The following is a 21,136-nucleotide window of genomic DNA, read 5'->3' on the forward strand; positions in this document are numbered from 1 at the left end:
ATAAAGGAAAGACTGGATAAGTTACTAATCTCTTTAAAACTCCGAGAAGAATATCCTATGGGCTATGGCTACTATTACACATCTTGATGACAACGAATCAAATTATAGACCGCTCTTACTTCACTAATTCGGAGACTTGTAGAGGCAAGGGACGGTTTTGTTTCTAAGAGAGGTGGTGCAGGATGGAGGCAGTGGTTACAATTGTAAAGGAAAACTGGCAAATGAGGGTGAGTGGATCGGTTATGTTCCAATTATTTTAGAAACTCAAATGCTGCAGACATGAGTTGGTGAAATGGTAATTCTCTGGGGTAGGAAATAGCAGGAGAACTATGGAACAATTAGAAGACAACCTTTCAATCATGAAAGAACAGCCGAATGGGTACGAGAAGGAGGAAATCCTGTGGCTGGAAGATCAATTGGCAGAAGCTTATGCTATGGAAGAGCAGTTCTAGAAGGAAAAATCAAGGGTGAATTGGCTGACATGGGTGACAAGAATACTAGATTTTTTCATTCCAAGCATCAAGAAAGGAATTAAAGGAATAACATCCGAAAACTAGAGGATGAAGATGGGCAGTGGTGTACTACTCCCGAGACTATTGGAGAGAGAGCACATAGTTACTTTGAGGGCCTGTTAAGTTATCCTAATGATCCATCAGAAGCTTTGGGGGGAGTAAACAAAAAAATTTCAGCTAAAACTAACAGAGGGCTAACAAGGTCGATTATTGAAAATGAGATTAAGAAAGTAGTATTTTCAATTAATGCTGAAGCAACTCCAGGTGATGACAGATTCACCGCTAAATGTTATTAGCACTATTGGAGTATAAATAAGGGAGATATTTGTCGAGCTGTTAAAAGCTTTTTTGGAGGTAACAGAATTCTAAAGAGTTTTAATCATACACAAATTTGTTTGATACCAAAGTGCCTAATGCTATGATGATGCCTCAAATCAAACCTATTAGTCTAAGCACAGTTTTCTACAAGATTATTTCTAAAATTCTTATTCATAAAATGCAACTACTTATGAGCAGAATTATTAGTGATAATCAAAGTACTTTCATCCGGGGTAGACTAATTAGTGATAATATTCTGGTGGCGCATGAATGTATTCATTTTTTGAAAAATAAAATCTATGATGATAATGACATAGCTCTAAAACTCGATATGTGTCACGTCTATGATCGTGTAAAGTGGAGTTTTGTATGGTTTATTGTGGAGAAATTGGATTTCTGTAATAGATGGATAGAGTGGATGAAGGAGTGTGTCAACTATTTCTTATTATGTTATTGTGGATGGTTCACCATTGGTTTTTTCAAGCCAACTAGAGGGCTCCGACAAGGAGATCTCCTCTCCCCATACCTATTTTTAATGTGTAGAGGGACTTTTTTATTTGCTCTACAAAGGAGAACAGAATAACTTGTTTCAGAGGCTTCGGTTGAACAGTACATGCCCAACCATCAATCATCTATTATTCGTAGATGATTCTATCCTATTTTGCAAGACAAACTAGCAAAGTTGCATTAATTTATAAGCCATTTTAGAGCTGTACAATAACCTAAGTGGCCAAAAAGTCAATTTGAACAAATCAGTAGTATTTTTTAGCAAGAATACTCAACAGGAGGTAAGAAGCGAGTTGGCGGATCTACTTGGAGTTCCAAATATGGGTACTCAAGATAAATATTTAGGCTTTCCCTCCATGGTTAATAGATCGAAGAAGGAGACTTTTGCTTACGTGAAGGACAAAGTCACCAAAAAACTGAATTACTGGAAGAGAAATCTACTATCAATTAGTGAAAGAGAAATCCTAATCAAAGTAATAGGCACTGCTATTCCTATATACTCGCTAAGTTATTTTACGCTGCCTGAGACATTAATCGATGACCTACATAGGTTGATGATAAATTTTTGATAGGGGTAGAAACATAATCAAAGGAAGATGCACTGGCTCAGCTGGGATACATTAAGCAGAAATAAACAGGAAGGTAATTTGGGATTCAAAGACCTAAAAACTTTAAATCTAGTGATGTTGGCAAAACAGGGATGGAGATTATTAATCAAGCCCCATTCTCTATTCTACAAAATCTTTAGAAATAAATATTATAGGCTAACTTCTTTTCTTGAAGCAAAAAAAGAAAATAGACCATCTTAGGCATGGCAGAGTCTCTTGGAGGGAAGAAATATTTTGAAAAAGGACATGAAATGGCCAATCTCTCCGCAAGGGATGGTGAAGCTATGTGAAGATCCTTGGTTCGGAGATGAACCCCCTTTCTGATTTCCATCAAATGAGCTGGGCAACCAACAATTATTATGGGTAAAACAATTGATGGATGATTTGGGAACATGAAACCTGAACAAAATAAATGCAATTTTTCATCAGTGAAACCAATTTCAAAATATGCCAAACAAAAATTGAAGAAGGTGAAGACAGACTAATTTGGATACATACTAGCTCCGGTGAGTACTCTACAAAACCTGGCTATCAAATCGCATATCTCTTCTTCCATCCAACTTCAAAATACTCCATGAACAATTTAGAGAAAAGAGAATCTAGAAAACCATCTGGAAGATTAACAGTTAGTAAAAAATTAGAATTTTCATCTGAAAATTAATTCACAATGGCTTAGCAGTGAAAGAAAAGATTCATGGGTGCAAACCTCAGGCTGACCCACGTTGTTCTCGATGCTCTACTGCTCCGGAATCAGTCCTGCCTCCGCTGATTCTTTTGTCCAGAAGTCGCAAAAATTTGGAACAACTCTCTAATGACAAGTGCAATTTTCAGGAACAGCTTTCTTCAACCTCGATAGTGGTGGATAGATGTTGTGGCAATAATGACAAATGAAAGTGAGCACAGATTGAATATGACTCGAATAGATTACCTTCTTTGGGGTTATGGTTGGATATGAACTCCTTAGTATTTGATAGAAGAAGAAAAGGACCTGAGAAAATTCTGGCCCAGACAATAAATCTCGTGTCAGAATTCACAAGAAATAAAAACCAGCAACATCGAATTGATTCTTGAAAGTTTTTCTTCTTCGATATTCTCTCTTTACTTTCGTTCATACTTTATTTTTTCTATGTTTTGGAAAACCTGATTCGTAGTGAATTCAGTTTTAAACACGATATTTAGACTATTTTATTGTAATAATATACTAGTTTTTTTTTTTTAATAAAAAATCAGAATATCTTGAAAAAAAGACTCAACCATTAATTCTTAAACTAACATACATGACATTGAATAACTTAAATTTTCTAAAGTATCCCTATTGTTATTTAAGTTTATATTGAATAATTAAATTATTCAATAATTTTGAAAAGTAGTAATCAATCTATCTCTTAGCCAATAATGAAATATATCACATAATATCATTAATTATTTTTCTCAATCAAACATAAACGTTTTAAAATTAAACGTTCTTATTGTTACTTAGGTACTAGCTTTTAGCACTGGGCCAAAATTCAAATGTTTGGTACTTTCGAAATTAGACATTTAAATAAATAAATAATTAGTTAAATAAATAAATAAATGCCAAGGAAAGCATTTTCAATCATAAGCAAAATGATGGTTTCTTACATTATACAAAACTCTTAATTGGAACAAAAACATAATAATAATAACAAAAGTCAAGTGTAAAATTGATTAACAAGCAAGTGAAGCTAAAGATATAAAACTATAATAATTGGTGTCGTCTTAAACACTTAGTTTAGTGTATATACTACATACATGATATGAAATATATGATTGGTAAGAAAAAGATCACATGCATGCTTCGTTCTTTTCTCTCATTTTCTTTTGGCATTCCAATATAGTGTAAGGCTTTACTCGCATTATAACTCTATTCCTTTTAAGAAAAAAAATAATATTTTGATCTTATGATATATATCTTTCTTATTTGCTATTTCTATGTAATCATAGCATATAATAATTAAAAGGGAAAAGGATATTGGCCACCGAATAAACCACTACCAACGGCCACCAAACCCGCCTCTCTTCTACTCTCTTTGATAATGAAATCTGCATATATATCAGCCATGTATACGCGCCATCCTTTATTTATACGTTGACAAATGATAACAAAAGTCAACGAGAAACCTAAATTATTATAGTATGTAGCTAAAATATATCTTAATACCACATATAAGAGTATAATAAAAAAATATTTTTAAAGTTTTGATATGTTTAATTCATTAATACAAAGAATTATTTTATAAAACATTTTAGTAGAACTTTTTTGATGATACTCTTAAAATATATTTTTAAAATACATATTAATAAAATTTATTGTTATATGCAGAAAAATTTGACAAAAACTATAATAATTTTATGAGCAATTTACATGATTAAAACAATTAGAATTTAAATTTATATAAATGTAATATTCTCAAATAGTTTATATTTCAGTCTTAATTTTAATTTATGTAAATTGTTATAGGCTACGAAAATTTTAAAATTTTCATATAAATTCCTTATACCTTATCGCGATGAACACTGATAAACATAAATTATTGTAGTCTAAGAAAGATTATATGCATAAGAATTGAAGTAAATAAATCGTTATAGGGTACTCCGAATTATGAATCAATGTTATAGCTTGCAGCTGTGGAATTGTTGGATAAAAAAATTTTAATATATATATTGGCTAAATAAATTTTTAATAAATTCTATTATAAAATAATTAGATTTTTAAAAAATATTATTATAAGATAATTTATTATTTACAATAAGTTCATCTGAAGATTTTTAAAATAATAAAAATTTGTTAAAAATTAAAGTATTTATTTAAAATTTTCTAAAATCTAATTTGAGTGTTTACTGTATAGGATTATTGTTTCATCTGATGATTCTGTGTTTGGAATTTTGGTTCATATTGTAGGTATTATTGTATTAGTTAGTGTGATTAGTGTTTCGTACAAAAGTAAATATATACTTTAATTTCATCAATAAGGCAATCTCGCTATATGGCTTCGGGCTTATTTAGACGAGTTTTTATAAAAAGATTTTTTTTAAAAGATGTTTTAAAAAAATAAAAATGATTTTATATTTAAATGTTTTATGTAAAAGTATTTGTTTTATTTAATAATTATATTTGAGTACAATTATATAAAAATATTTTTTATTTATTTATAATATTAAAATATATTTTTTAAAATAAAAAATATCCTTTAAAAAAATAAATTATAACTTCTAAAATTTTTTTGTTGTTTAATATTTTTATTTTTATTATTAAATTTTGTCAAATATACTAAAAAATAAAAATATTTTTTAGTGATTTTTTTTTCTATCAACATCGAAACAAGCTCTTTATATCATATAGCTTGCATCTTATTGTGATGCTTATTATATTATTCTTTCTATTAGAAAATGGTTCCATTAAATATTTATAAGATTTAATTACTCTATAAATTATTATAATTTTATCAAATTTTTAATTAGGTTTTTATTTTTTTTAAGTGAATTCCTAGCTATAGCATTTATTTTTTTTCAATTAAATTCCTATTAACATTAAATATCTAAAAAATGTTAGTAAAATATGAATCTATTTATTACTCATATCCTACACTTATAATTTTCACCCTTATCGCCTTCTACTAGTACTTGTACTCCTTCTCCTCTTCTTCCTCCTCCAGCATCTCCTCACCTTCCTTCTCTGTCATTATCCTCTTTCTACCAATAAACTCCTTTTCTACATAGCAGAAAGAAATGATAGGGATCATGCTTTCAAGGTGAATTTTACCATCGATGGTGCGGCGAAGCTGAAGGAGAGTGTGAAAGAGAAGCTTAAGGAGTTCATGGGGGAGTACACCGATGACACTCTAGTGGTACTACCTAATGCAGCATGTGCAACACAATTTCACCCAATAATAACAAAGTCAAAAGCAAATAGCATCACAAAAGAAATTAGTATGCATTAGAACCTGCAACAATATTCAAGCAGAGCACAGGGAGCCTTCAATTCTATTACCAAAAGTGGCCTCTAATTAAAAGTTATATTTCTACTGCTAAATTCATAGAATTCTAGCCTTATATGCACATTTTACAAGAAATTTCAACAGAAACCCATCTCCAATTCATTTAACAGAACTCATAACACATCAAAATATTCAAAAACTAACTGCGACAATGGACGGAAAGAGAGCAACTCATCAACAATAAAACCACGACAAATTCAAATCTCAACAAAAATTTTAGATTTGCAATTGGAGTTTTTGATTTAAGAACCAACCTACCGGAATACGAGCTCTGAACGTTGGCGATCGTACGTGGTGGGAAAGAACCGGATGAGGAAGACGACGACCTCCACTATGGCAGAACCACTCAACACGACGATGGCGCACGACGCAGTTTCCCAAGCTTATGAACTAGAAAATGCGCTTCAACGTTGTAGTTTCAGTGCCAAAGGTTGGAGTACTTGCACAATTGTTGTGACCCTCCAGTGATTTACAGTGACATTAAATTGAGTAATATTTTGTTGGATTCTGAGTTTAGGACTCAAATTGAGGATTTTAGGCTTGTCAGGGAAGGAGGAGGTTGGCGTTGTGGTGGTGGAGGAGGAAGTTCACGGTGGTGGTTGTGGTGGTGGCTGCGGTGCTGATGAAGAGTGTGATCGTGGTTCGGTGCTGGAGAGTGTGGCGAACTACTGCTATATTTGATTTGGAAAGGTCTTTTACTGCCGTGAGAATTTTGGATTCAGATGTGCAGTTCGCTAAAGGTGAGGTTGGAGAAAGGTAATGCCTTGTCAGATGGGTTGTTTGATGAGATGCACTACAAGAAAATGCTGAATACCGTCGCATGTTAGCGGCAATTTTATTATCGGATTTATTGGCGGAAAATAAGTCAAATTCGTCAAATCAAACCATTACCGGCGGATTTACGTTTGCGGATAATTATTGGAAGAAAAAATAAAAAAAGTCACGAAAATTAGGGATAGAGTTACCATCGGATTTTTCCACCGGTAAATCCAATTAGTGGAACGCTATGTTTTGGCGCACTAGAAACTATTATCATCTGATAATCTGCTACTAAATCCGACGGTAAATTTTAGCTAAATACAAAACGCGCTCCCCTCCCTCCCTTACTTTCAAGAACACCCTTCTCTCTCCCCCATTCTCCTCTCTCTTCTCTCTCCACTATAACTACCTTCAGCAGCCCCTCCAGCCACACTCTGCCAGCACTGCCCACCTCTATTATCCTCTAAGTTTGTGTGGAGTTGCCTGGATTATGTTTCGTTGCCTCAAACGAAGTTGTTCCCTCTGTCTTCGCTATTGTTGGAAGAGCTGCTGCCGCTTCTCCCTTTGTCACCGGAGTTGTGTCTCTCCTCTGTCGTCTAAGTAGGTTGCCCACATCTCTCTCTCTATTTCATACAGTTTTTTTTTAATAAAAAAAATCCTAATCCCTTTTTTGCCCTAGCCGCTTTTTTGAACCACTATTCAAGTCCGCCCTTACTTCTGGTTCCCCTGCTCGCGGTTGTTTCATTTGCTACTTGTGTCCCCTTCTATTTTCGCTGCTTCTGGTTATCCTACTCGGCTATTTCGCCCGTGCTTTTAAGTTTGCTTCTTCTTAGCTGTCCTATTTCTGGTTCGTTCTTTTCTATTTTCTATAATTAGTTGATTTAATTGGTTTTTAATAATGTGTTTGTGTAGATAAATGGTTTTGAGTTACATCTTGCTCTCTTGTTAATTGTATTTAATAATTTATAATTGATTTTGGATTACCTTAATATCAATTTAATTGTTGATAAATTTGATTGACGAATTTCTTTCCTTGACTCTTTTTCTTTGGATTTCTCTGGACTCCTATTTATGATGTTATTAACATAATTTTTTAACTAGTTTCTTTTTACCATTCTTGTCGCAGGCTACTGAGCACATAACCCTACTGTAGATGACTACCAAGGTACTGCACCTTGTACATTGTTTATCCTTGATACGTTTCTCAGTTTGTATATCCACCTATTTCCACCATCCTTATTTCCAAATAAAGAAAATATAGAGTCCCTTTTATGCTTTAATGTCTTACTTGGAATATGCTTTTGATTGTAAGTGGATAACATGTTTCATAATTACATTGTGAGGTGGTTCTAACTTTGTCATAAGGTTTAGAATAATGTGTTTATTTTTGATTGATGACTAAACTAATACTGGTTTGTTCAATATTTTACTTTTTAAAGTGTTGATTGTTGTATAAAATGTGTTGTGCGGTGTTATTCTTTTGATACTAAACTAGTAATCTTTGTATGATGGTCTATTTTTTAATCCTTTTTTTATTATGTAAAGTTATAAATTTACTTCTAATTTTTGGAGAGAGATTATAGCTTTTTCCATTAGTTTTATGGAAAAACAACGTCACACACATAATTTTTAATTTTGTTAAGTTAAAAATTATTGGATTTTAATATTTAAAATTATATATTAAATTTTTAAATAATTTTTAAAAAAATTAAAATTTAAGTTTATTGTCAGATTTATTGGGGGATAAATCCGAAAGATTTTGCCAATTAAAGGTTTATATCTGCTGCTAAATCTGTCGATAATTAGTGGCGGACGAAAAAATTCGCTGGTAGATAATTACCGACAAGGTTTTATACCGTCGAATTTATTCCGCCACTAAATTCGACGATAAACAGGTTACCGGTGGATCCATTTGAAAAATTCGCCGGTAAATCCGACGGTATCTGGCGAGTTTCTTGTAGCGGTGAGTGTAGAGAATGCGAATCATAGGTGGAAGGGTGGCAGTAATGGCAGTGGTTCTAGCAGAAATTGGTAGTGAAAACAGGACAATAGTGAAGGGTCAGAGTCAGAGATGGTTAAGGATTATGTTATGGAACACTGCAAGAAAAATATTGGGTACCATCGAAATTACTGTCGAAAAACAAATACAATTCGATGGTAATTAAAATTGAAACTAAACAAGTTCAGTGCCCTAATTTCAAAATTTTAGAAAATTCTAAGTTCAAAACAAGTTTAGTACCCTAAATTCAGAACTAAATAAGAAAAAAAATCAAAACATGTTCTAATTAAAATTGAAACTAAATAATTTTAGTACCCTAAGTGCTGAATTTTAGAAAATTCTAAATTCAAAACAAGTTCGGTACCCTAAGTTCAGAACTAAATAAGGAACAGAAATCAGAACAAGTTCTAATTAAAATTGAAACTAAACAATTTCAATACCCTAAGTTCAGAATTTTAGAAAATTCTAAGTTCAAAACAAGTTCAGTACCTTAAGTTCAGAACTAAATAAGGAACAAAAATAAAAAATCAGAATAAGTTCTAGTTAAAATTGAAACTAAATAAGTTTAGTACCCTAAGTTCAGAACTAAATAAAGAACATAAATTAAAACATGTTCTAATTAAAATTAAAACTAAACAAGTTCAGTATCCTAATTTCAAAATTTTAGAAAATCCTAAGTTTAAAACAAATTTAGTACCCTAAGTTCAGACTAAATAAGGAACACAAATCAGAATATGTTATAATTAAAATTGAAACTAAACAGGTTCAGTATCCTAATTTCAGAATTTTAGAAAATCCTAAGTTTAAAATAAGTTCAGTACCCTAAGTTCAGAACTAAATAATCAACAATAATCAAAAGTCTCAAAACAGAAAATAAACCTTAAAAATTATATCAACAAATCAAAATTTCAGAAAACCCTAAGTTCAGAAGCATTACCTGAAGAAGAACACCAGAGCTGAGAAGAAGAAGCGATGTAGACGACAGCAATATAGGCGGCGGCAGAAGTAGCGGCGTTAGTGGTGGCAGCAGCAGCGTTAGTAGCTCGATCAGAATCCGACAACTACAATGGTGACACGAAAATGACGAGGAGTTGCTCCCGGAGAGGAGGGACTACCAGGGAGATGAGAGGAGTAGAGAGAGAGTGGGAGGCGATAGGGTTACAGAGAGAGAGAGAGAGAGACAAATTTGAATGAAGGTGAAGAGGGTTCGCACTTCAATTTTACGGCATAGTTACCGTTGGTTATAACGTTGAAAAAATTCGACGGTAACGTATTGCAGGTTGCCAAAATGAAGCATTTCAATAAGTGGGTCCACCATCATATTTTTCCACCGGTAAATCCGACCCTAAAGGACGCGACAATTTTTTTATGTTTCCTCCAATTATTACCGGCGACGTTACCGGTGGAATCGTAAATCTACCGGAAATAATTTGACCTGACGAATTTGACACCTAACTCATCAGTAAATTTGCCAATAAATCTGCGGCTACTCTGTGATGGTAAATCCGATGGCATTCATCATTTTTTTGGTAGTGAAATGAATTGATACTAATTAAAGAAGCGTTGAAGATAGAAAAGAAAATGGTAATTTTAGAATTTAAAAAATGTTCAGATGTCTTATTTAAATCTAGTATACTTAACTTTAAAATATTCAATTTTTAATAGAATGTTCTGTTATTTCAAATGTTTTTGTAACGCCAGGAATTTAATTAAAAAAAATTAAATGATATAAAAATCTAATTGAAAAGAAAAAAAAGTATAAGAAGGTCTAATTGAAATTTTAGTAAAATTATAGAAACTTGTAGAATAATTAAACCTATTTATAATTAAGGTAATTTTTATAATATTATTGTTATCATCAAATTAATACTTTAAATATATTGATTTCATTTAAATAAATAATTATTTACCATTAATCTAATATATTACTTTACATTATTAACCCATTAAATTCAAGAATATGCATGATTACGACAGAAAAATTAGATAATCATACATATTTACTAATTCTTGATATAATTTAATTTTAATGCATTATAAATATAAAAATATCTTACGGGTACATCTAGGTTTGTATCATTATGTTAACAAAGTGACATTTATATCTATCTATCAATAAAAATACTTTTTGTTGTATTTACTCTCTTAATAATCTTATAGTTATTATTTATTATTATCATACATATTTAATGAATGAAATAATAAATTAATAGGTATGTTAGTGTCAATTAATATATTAGTACTTGTAAATGACATTAATATTATAATTTATAAAATAAAAACATTAAATAATATTGAACTTAAAAAATAGAAAGTATTCTCATAAATAAAGAGAGTATTATACAGACAATCCATAATATCACTCATATGCATCTTCAAAGGAGTTCAAGATAAGTTTAAAAAAAAAAAAACAAAAACAAAAGAGGAGTTCATTACATATATTTTTTTAAAGAAAGAAATTATTTCTTTTTTAATAATATCCCCTTGCATAGGATAAGAAAAGGGAAAAAAGTAGAACAAAATTAGTTGACTAGATGATCAGATAGGAAGATATGGACTCATTGAGACAGCGGGAGTCATGGGTACCACAAAAAGGCAGGATCCGCAAGAAAGGAGAGTAGATTTTTTCTGGCAAAAAAAAAAAATGGATAGTATCAATTGTGATTTTTAATTTTTTATTATTTTTTATATTTAATTTTAGTTTTATTTATAAAATTAATAATAAAAAATTATTTTATTTTTTTAAATATTAAAAAAATTAGAAAAGATCTATTTTCGCAAGAAAGTGGCACTTGGGATTTGGGGTTGGAGCCTCTTCGGGTTTATTCCACCACAACAGACGACGTAATGTTGTTTAGGTTTATAACATTGGTAGGGTAAACAATTTCATTTTGGATTTAATTAACACGTATTTTAAGACCCATATTAAGGTTAACACTAATATAAATATTTAAATTTTTATTTTATAAATTCATAAAATTTATATATTTTTGTTCTCGTATTATAATTTAGGATAAAATATTATTTTAATTTTTAATATTTAAATTAAATCCTAATTTTATTTATAATATTTGAGACGTTTTATTTTTATTCAAAATATTTTATTTTATTTTTTTTAGTTTTCTAATTAAAATTAATTTTTTTTACAAATACACTTTTTTATTATGATTTTTTTAAATAACAACAAAAATTGTAATTATAGTAGTCATATAGTAGTTGTTGTAGTGATTTGAAAATAAAAGTAATGGTATAATAAAAGAAAGAATAAAGTATCGTTTTTGTTCTTAATGTTTGGGGTAAATTTTATTTGTATCTTTAACGTTTAAATCGTCCTATTTGTATCCCTAATGTTTGTAAAAGTGATTCAATGTTATCCTGCCGTAAATTACACATCATGAACGCTTTAATTTGAGTTTTAAAAATCTCTTCTTGAAGTTAGAATACAAATGTCTGGGATAGAATTGATGATCCACTTCGAAAAATAGCTCATCAAAAGTTGAAACTAATTCCTACAATATTTACATAATTCACTTTTTAGGGACATAATTGAATTTAAACACAAATAGTGAGTATAATATTAAAATCGAACACATCTAAGTGAGACCTAATTGAAAATGAATACATTCAAGTAAGAATAATTGAAAAATATAATCTGATTCGTTAGTATAATTGATAGTAGGATAACATTGAATCACTTTTATAAACGTTAGGGATACAAATAAGACGATTTAAATGTTAGGGACACAAATAGAATTTATCCCAAACGTTGAGAACAAAAATGATACTTTACTCTAAAAAAAAGATAATAATAAATAAAAATGATATTTTAAAAAAAAAATTAATTTTGACCAAAAACTTAAATAAAACCAAACAAAATATTTGGAATGAAAATATAATGTTTCACATATTAAAATTAAAATTAAGACTTATCTTAAATATTAAAAATTAAAATAATATTTTACTCTAAAATTATTTATCTCTATTAGACTGCCACTGTATACAAAGACGTACAACCAATTAACAAATAATTTAGAATAAAATTAAACACTACAATATTTTTGTTATGTAATTACATTTTAAAACAGTGACTATAAATATAACAATTATAAATTTTGAGTTACTATCAGTGTAACTATATCCCAAAGTCACGGTTTTGCCAATGTTGCATTTGTTTTTTTGCCAAATTGAAAACATGACATGGAACCACCCCGTTTGTTTTAAAAGATTTTACGCTACCGTTTTAAATTGTGCCCACCCATTTTGATAGTTAATTTAGTAAGATTGATTAGTCATTTTATTAATAATTTTTTTTGAAATTAATAAATTATAATTATATGACACGTTAAACTGTTGATAATATGTATATTAAATACCAATTTAAATTAATAATTTTTTTTATTGAGAACTTCTTATTTTTTAGAATAATTATCAATAATCGTTTAAATTTTTTTATTTTTTATTACTTCCTTTCATGTACGTAAATTACACAAATGTAACTATATTACTACATTACATATAAAGAAGACCACTAATAAAATATTGGAGTTGATTAAAATGGTGGCTAATAATTAATACTTATACTCCTTCGAAAGAATAATAAAAAAAGAGTGATAGAGTTGGATGCACTCGACACTCTTCTAGCCCAATAAATTAATGCCACTACTCAACAATTTGGGAATATACAAATCTCTAAAGTGAATACACAAGATGCTTTTTATTATATGAGTGGAGAAAGTTCTCAAGGTGAAGGATATGAGTTTGGCCAATTTTCTCTATAGCAATTGAATTATATGAAAAATTCTTCAAGACCATTCAACAATAACCCTTTCTCTAAGACATACAATCTTGGGTGAAAAAATCACTCTTACTTTAGGTGGAGAAATCAAGGACAGAGGCAACCCAATTTCAGTAATAACCCCCACCAAAATAATTTTAACAACAACCATCACCAAAATAACTTCAACTCTCACCATCAATCTGGCAACCCTCATCACAACTACTAATCCTCACAACCTCCCCAACCATCACAAAAATCACAATTTCCTCAAAAGCTTTTTCATATGGAAATTATCGTAGAAAAACTCTCCCAACAAACCTCCACTTTTGTCTAAATTAAACCACTCAAAATTTTATGCAAGAAATTAAAGTCTTCATTAGAAACTTAAAAATATAAGTGGGACAAATTGCTCAACAATTATCAAAATCCACAAATATTTTTTCAGTAACACAATTTCAAATTTAGGAGAAGAATGCAAGGCTATAAGTTTGAGGAGTGGTAAAGTGGTTGGTAAGGAAACTACAAACACTTACAAACAAGAGGAAGAAGCAATAGAGAATATCATAACTCAAGAAGAACACGTGCCTACTAGTCCCCTTATACCCTCACTTCAAGCTTCAAAAGAGTCACCAATTGACAAGGTTAATATGCTAGAATAATACAAGCCAAAAAGTTCATACCCTTAAAAGTTCAACAGGAAGAATAAGAGAAAGCAATACTCAAAATTTTTTGAAATATTCAAGACTTTACACATCAACATTCTATTCATAGAAGCATTTGAACAAATGTCCCTGTATGTTAAATTCATGAAAGAATTATTGTTCAAGAAAAGATCCTTCAAGAGAGGCCAAATAGTTATATTGACTAGAGAGTGTAGTGCAATCATTCAAAAAAATTTGCCAAGTAAGAAGAAATATCCTAAAAGTTTTTAAATTTTCTGTACCATTGAAAACACAACTTTTGAAAGAGTCTTGTGTGATTTAAAGACAAGTATCAATTTGATGCCTCACTCTGTGATGACAAAACTTCAAATTCAAGAGATGAACCCCACAAGAATAGCTCTACAAATGACATACAGATCAATCAAGCATGCACACGGAGTGGTTGAGAATGTCTTGATTAAGGTGAGAAAATTTTTTCTCTCAATAGACTTTGTGATTCTTGACATGGAGGAGGATGAGAATACCTCTATCATTTTAGGAAGATTATTTCTAGCCATTGAGAGAGCTCTAATATATGTGAAGAAAGGTGAATTATGTTGAGGGTGCATGATGAGCACTTGGTTTTTCATATTTTTAAAATCATACATCATTCAAGTGAAGAGAAAAATTGTATAAAGATTGAATCAATTAATCCAAGTCTCCAAGAACCTCCTGATGAGACTAACAAGAATTTACAACCCAAGCCTCTCTTTGATATCAACAAAAACTCCCTGACATAAAACTTAAGTTTAGTGTTGGATAGGTATTATCAAATGAAGAAAGGAAAGCTCCCAAGAAGAAGATGCCCAGGAGCTGGAGAAGTAAGAAGATCTCTACAAGTGACTTTTCATCGGGACAACAAGTGATGCAATTTTCTTTCCCACTATGGATTTGGCCATACAAGTTCAACAAATGGTATGAACCCTACACAGTAAATAAGATCCTCTCCTTGTAACACATTGAACTCATGGATGAAGATAATAGGAAGACATTCACAGTGAATAGGAAGCATTGGAACACTATGATCAAGCTCCACTTTAGCAAAAATAAACCATCAAACTATTGACGTTAAAAAAGCGCTTGTTGGGAGGCAACCCAACCTTAGATAATTTACTTTCATCTTTCTTTTTGCTTTGTTTAAAATTGTGTATGTGTTTCATGGATTAAGTTTGGTGTTGCTACACCAACAGGATGCTTGCATTTCATTGAGTACTTGGCCCAGTTTCACATTGATTGTATCACACTAAGTTTGGTATTCTCACACCAAATTTGATATTGCCACACTTCACCCATGCAAGGTCCACCCCCATTCAAACATATTAGCAACCTATTTATTTTACGTTGTTTAATCTTTACTTTCATTTTGTTTTTAATTTTGTTTGTTTTATTTGAATAAGCTTTCACATCACTTAATTACCTCTACTAGATAATTATGATTATTCCTATTTCTATCACCACTATTTTTCTTTATTGTTTTAGGACAAGCAACCATTCTAAGTTTGATGTTGGATGCTATGCTCTACATAACCTAAAAAGTGATGAACAGGACGTTGAGGAAGATGATGAAGATGACGGCAATGATAACTAAGGTTGTTGAATTCTATTTGCCTCCTTCCTTTTTAATTATGTGCATGTATGTTATCCTATTCTATCTTATATAATGCATTTATGATTTCTGTTTCTTAAGTGATTTATCATGACTTGTTCACCACAACCCACAATTATAATTGTGCTTGCTACATAAAGCAAGCAAGGATCATGTTCTAAGAAGGAAACAACAAGAAACAAGGTGTTGAATATAGAGAGCATGACAATGTGAGTTTGGAAAGCCAAACTAATTGAAATGTTCAATATTTACTGAACAAAATTGTTTGGGACCTTAGTTTAGAGGACTATTATGGGATCTTCACATTTGACAAAGTCTTAGAGAAGCAAAATATAATGAATAATAATTAACAAAAAGGGATTAAAAGAAAAGTCTAAGGCTTTAACTACCACTAACTGGGGAATTGAAAGAAAAAAAAGGAGCTCAAAGAGCCTCCTAAGTCAAGTGCTTGTGGTGCTTATGTATCAAGCAAAAGTTTAAAAACAAAGCACTTAGAGTCACACCTAACCTCAATATGCAAAGCACCCCCCAAAGAAAGAGAAGTCAAAGGCTCTGGGCATCACTGATGGAAAATGTCAAAAGAACATTGTAAGCTCAAAGGTCTCCCCAATCAAGTCCTTGTAATATTTTTGTGTCGAGTAAAGTTTGAGACAAAACATTTAGAGTCACAGCTAGACTCAATGTGCAAAGCACCCAACAAAAATAAAAGGTGAAAAGAAAGTAAATAAGCTTGCTTCAAGGTGATGAGTTAAGGAAGGATTCCATAATCTAATCTAGATAGAGGCGTTGAAAGATTATAACCATTTGTATTGAATTGTGCATAAGTGAAACGGCTAACCAAAATCATTTGAATTGCTACCATTTACTCTTGCTGTTTTAAGCTTTAAAACTTTGATGATTAAGGCATGATTCATTGCTTTGTTGAGGATAAGCAATAGCTTAAGTTTGGTGTTGTGATACATGAGCATCTTATGTACTTTTCTTGGGTGTTTCTTATGTGAAATTGATGACTTTTTACTTGATAACTATGTGCTTTTATATGATATTCTATTAGTACTTTAAGTGCTTGAATTTTTTGTTAATTGTAGGAGAATGGTAGCAAAAGAGAAGTCAAGCACAAGCAAAGAAAAAAAAACCAGGGAAGCATCCTCCAGAAGGCAGAGAACTAGCATGCAACACGCTAAAAAGGAGGGCATGCAACACACCCATACAGGCCAAAGCAGAGGACCTGGTGTGCAACACGTCAGCATAGGGGCGTGGCACGTTAGGCCAAAAGACCAAGAAGTCCATTTTGAATCACAAAGTGGGCGTGTAACATGCTAACTCCTGGGAGTGATTTTGGCCTTGGTGTGCAACACCCCAAGCAACTGGCATGTCACACACCCAGTGAAGAAGATTCAAGATAATTTCAAGAACTTGGCATGCCACATATCGAGACATGATCGTGGCACACTAGGCCAACTTTCTAGAGGCTCAAACCCAAGGAAAATCAAGCAAGAAATGGGCGTGTAACACGCCAAGAAAGTGGGCGTGCCAAACGCCCAAAAGAATGACTCCCATGATGAAAGATAAGATGGCATGTAACACGCCAAGTTCAACGGGCGTGTTATTTTGGCACACCTTCAAAAGTGCAATCATGCGTATGTAGTCCCCATGCATACGCACAACACCTGAAGTTTGCTGAATCATGCGTACGCATCCCCATATATACGCACAAGACCAAAAAATTTGATGGATCATGCGTATGCATATCCCATGCGTATGCACAAATAAAGAATTTTTTTCAGTCATGGGTATGCATCTCCCATGCGTACGCATGACCCTACTTCAACAAGGAACGTGTAACATGCCAAGATCCAAGTGCGTGCCAAATTGGCATGCCTTCAAGGCTCAATTCAATGCACATTATTGGCATGTCACACGTTATATATAGGGCGTGCCACACGCCTAGACAACACTTCCCAGGATTGAATTTTTGTTATGGCGTGCTACATGTAGGTTCAAGGTGTGGCACGCTGGGCCAGAACTCCAGAAAACAAATTCAATGCACCATTGGCCATGCCACACGCCAGCCTCTGGGCGTGCAACACGCTAGGAAGACTTGATCCCAGGGCCTCAAAGCAGAGTGGCGTGAAACACTCCTAACCCTGGGCATGTCACACGCCAAGTTCTGCTTCCAAGGGTGAAGAAAATAGTGGGCGTGCAGCACGCCATGTATGGGGCGTTTCACATGACATTGACTCAAGCAAGTGCAAGCCTTCATTCAAAGTCCAAGCCCATATTGGATTATGAGAAGTTGAATCACTAAAAGCCTTGAACCTGAACTGCAATTGAAATTTGAAGATTAAATGCGGAATATTTGATTTGATTATGTTTTGATTGTAATTAAGTTTGAATTTAATTATTAGGTTTCTTTTAGTTGAGTATATAAGGTTTCTAAGAACCTAGCTTATAGACATTTTTGGCCATTTTTCATTCTAAGTTTGAGGTTTTCATTGAATCATGAGTCACTAATCTCCTTGGTTAAGGTTAGGAGCTCTGTTGATTCATATGGATTAATGTTATAACTTTTCTATCTTGATTAATTCATTGATATTTTCTAAAAAAAAGTTTTTGTTCTTCATCCAAAAGATTTGAATGTGTTGGAAAACAATTCTCTTTTGACTTGAATTCTCTTAATATCTTGGAATAGTTAATTAATTGAATTAAACTTGAAAACTTCTTCTCATGATTCTTAAGTTTTTGACTTGGACTTGATAAGTGACATCAAATCAACCAAGTTTGGCTCTTGAGAATCGTGTGATTTTTAAATCAGATAACGTTCTTAACATCCTGTCACAATTAATTAATCAAGGAATTGATAATTTATTAGGACTAGAGAAATTGATTTACCAAGAAATTAGCATTTGATTATTTATGATTTGCCATAGACACATCTTTGCATTATCAAGGTGGAGAGTGAAAAGCATTTTTTCGGAGGTTAAATTACACAGTTGATCCCTACACTTTTAGTGAAATTGCAAATTGGTCCTTACACTTTAAAAGTTTGTAATTAGGTCCCTAAAAAGAATTAAAATTTACAATTTAGTCCCTGCCGGTCAAAAATTGTTGATTTAACAGAATATTCTTAAAATATGCTGGAAATATTCTGTTAAAATAGATAATATGCTGAGAATATTCTGTTAAATCAAATACTTTTTGAAGGATGGGGACTAAATTACAAATTTTAATTATCTTTAGGGACCCAATTACAAACTTTTAAAGTGTAGGGACCAATTTACAATTTCACTAAAAGTGTAGGGACCAACTGTGTAATTTAACATTTTTCGGAAGTCTCAACTTCTATAAAACCTTAACTTTTTTGAATCATATTACTTTCTCAATTGTTTAGGACTTGCTTTTGTTAAATTTCTTATTTTATGCTAAGTGTTCTTAAATCCTAAGTTTTTTATTGTATGACTAGAATAATAAATTGATTATTACTTGCTTAATCCGTTAACCCTCGTGGAAACAATAACCCATTCCCGTGGTATTACTTGAGACGATTCGGTACATTTGCCGATAGTTTATGGTTTGTAAAATTCGTATCATCTATCCATTCTCAAAGGAAGCATTGTATCTAGCTTTGGTTTACTCAATATTAGTAAGTCTGAATACGTATTTTAGATTCAAATTTAGATAACACAATCTTATTTTGCAGATTTACCTTAATTTTAGATTGGCGATTCCAAAGCTTAGTGTACATGACATGATATCTTCAATGAAAGAGATATTAGAGCTAGCTCCAATTAATAAGGTGACAAAAATAAGAATATTGTTATACTTCAAGATCATGATTTATTTAACTTTAGAATATGAAATTGAATGTGTTACAAAACTAAGTTTTTGAATTTCAAGTTATGTTCAGCACTGATGGCTATGTATTTTCAAAAACCTTTTACTTAGGTTAGTTAACATCTATTTTTATGCCTGATTTTGAGGAATTGTATCATATTCTATAGTGTAAGATTAAGTGGTTGAAATAATATTTTGTGACATGCATAGATGCAAAGAGATCTAATGAAGATATTTTTGCTGTTGTGTGCAATGCGTGCATTGATGGTAATCCCTCAATTCCTGAGGCTGTGGAAGCTGCTAAAGATATCTTTGCACGAAATACGATTCGATTTTACAAGATTAGTCCAACTAAGAGTTTAGGTAGTTTAGAATATAATTTAGTTTCTAAGGTGAATATTAATAGCTCAGAGTCCGATTTGTCACTGGTTCGTATCATATTCGTTGACCGCTATTATAAACATTAAAAAAGATACCATTTTAACCAGTAAAAGTGGCAGTTTAAAACTATTGTTTTAAACAATTAAAAATTATTATTTTATCTGGTTAAAATGGCTGTTTCAACTGCTATTTTAAACTCAAAGAAAATCGTCGTTTTAATTATGAAAATTGTAGTGGTTTTTCAAAAACTTGAAAAACTATAGTAAAAACCAAATGGCACTTAAAATTATGGCGATTTTTTTTAACTGTCATTCAAGATAATAATAATAGCAGTTCAAACTGTTGTAATAATCTCAAAAAGCTGTCATTTTAATCAGAATTTTTTGTAGTGAAAAGGCGAGGACTGTCAAAGAATTAGAGTGAAGATGTGATACGAAGAAGATAGAGATAGAAGCAGTACCGATTATGATGGCATGTGGAGACGATGACGACAGCAACAACACCAATGTGTGAGGAAGAGATGATGATGGTGGCACTAGTGATAACTGATAAGTATTGATTTGGGAATGAACTATTGGAGTCTTTGAAAGAGAAAGAAAAAGAATTTTAGATGTGATAATGACGAAAAAAAATAATTTTTTGAGGATAAAAAAGATATTAATCATATATTGTTTAAAAAAATTTGAAGAGAAGAGATAAAATTGAATTGAAAATATTAGAAATAAAATAAAATTTAAAAATATTTTTATATTTTTGATAAATTTTAATAACAAAAAGTATATTTTATCTATTATAAATAGTAACTGTATTTTTTATTTAAAAAACCCTGATCTCTTTTTTATTAAAGTAGTCAAAGTTAAAAATCATGACTATAAAAAATGCTTGATATGTTTTAAAAATAAATCACAACTACGATTTTTAGTTACGATTTTTGAATGTGACAAAGAAAATTATGACTTATGTGACAAAAAAAACTATGACTTAGTATTTGTTTGGATGTCATTAAATTGATAAAAAAATATTTTTTAATAAAATAAATTTTTTATTTTTAGTGTGTTTGACAAAATTTTTATAGTAAAAATAAAAATATTAAAATTTTTTTTTTAAAAAGTTAC

The 21,136-nt window shown here is 31.2% G+C and overlaps 1 long non-coding RNA gene across 1 annotated transcript; it reads right to left on the reverse strand.

Annotated features, from left to right (window-relative positions):
- Window positions 1-1,943: 1,943 nt before the first annotated feature.
- Window positions 1,944-2,860, reverse strand: LOC130940333 (uncharacterized). The gene is made up of 3 exons (XR_009070281.1): window positions 2,652-2,860; window positions 2,444-2,556; window positions 1,944-2,344 (listed from the first exon to the last, which is right to left on the reverse strand). It is a non-coding gene; the product is annotated as an uncharacterized LOC130940333 (long non-coding RNA).
- Window positions 2,861-21,136: the final 18,276 nt, after the last annotated feature.

Source organism: Arachis stenosperma, chromosome 7 (genome assembly GCF_014773155.1).
Source record: "Arachis stenosperma cultivar V10309 chromosome 7, arast.V10309.gnm1.PFL2, whole genome shotgun sequence".
NCBI lineage: Eukaryota > Viridiplantae > Streptophyta > Magnoliopsida > Fabales > Fabaceae > Arachis > Arachis stenosperma.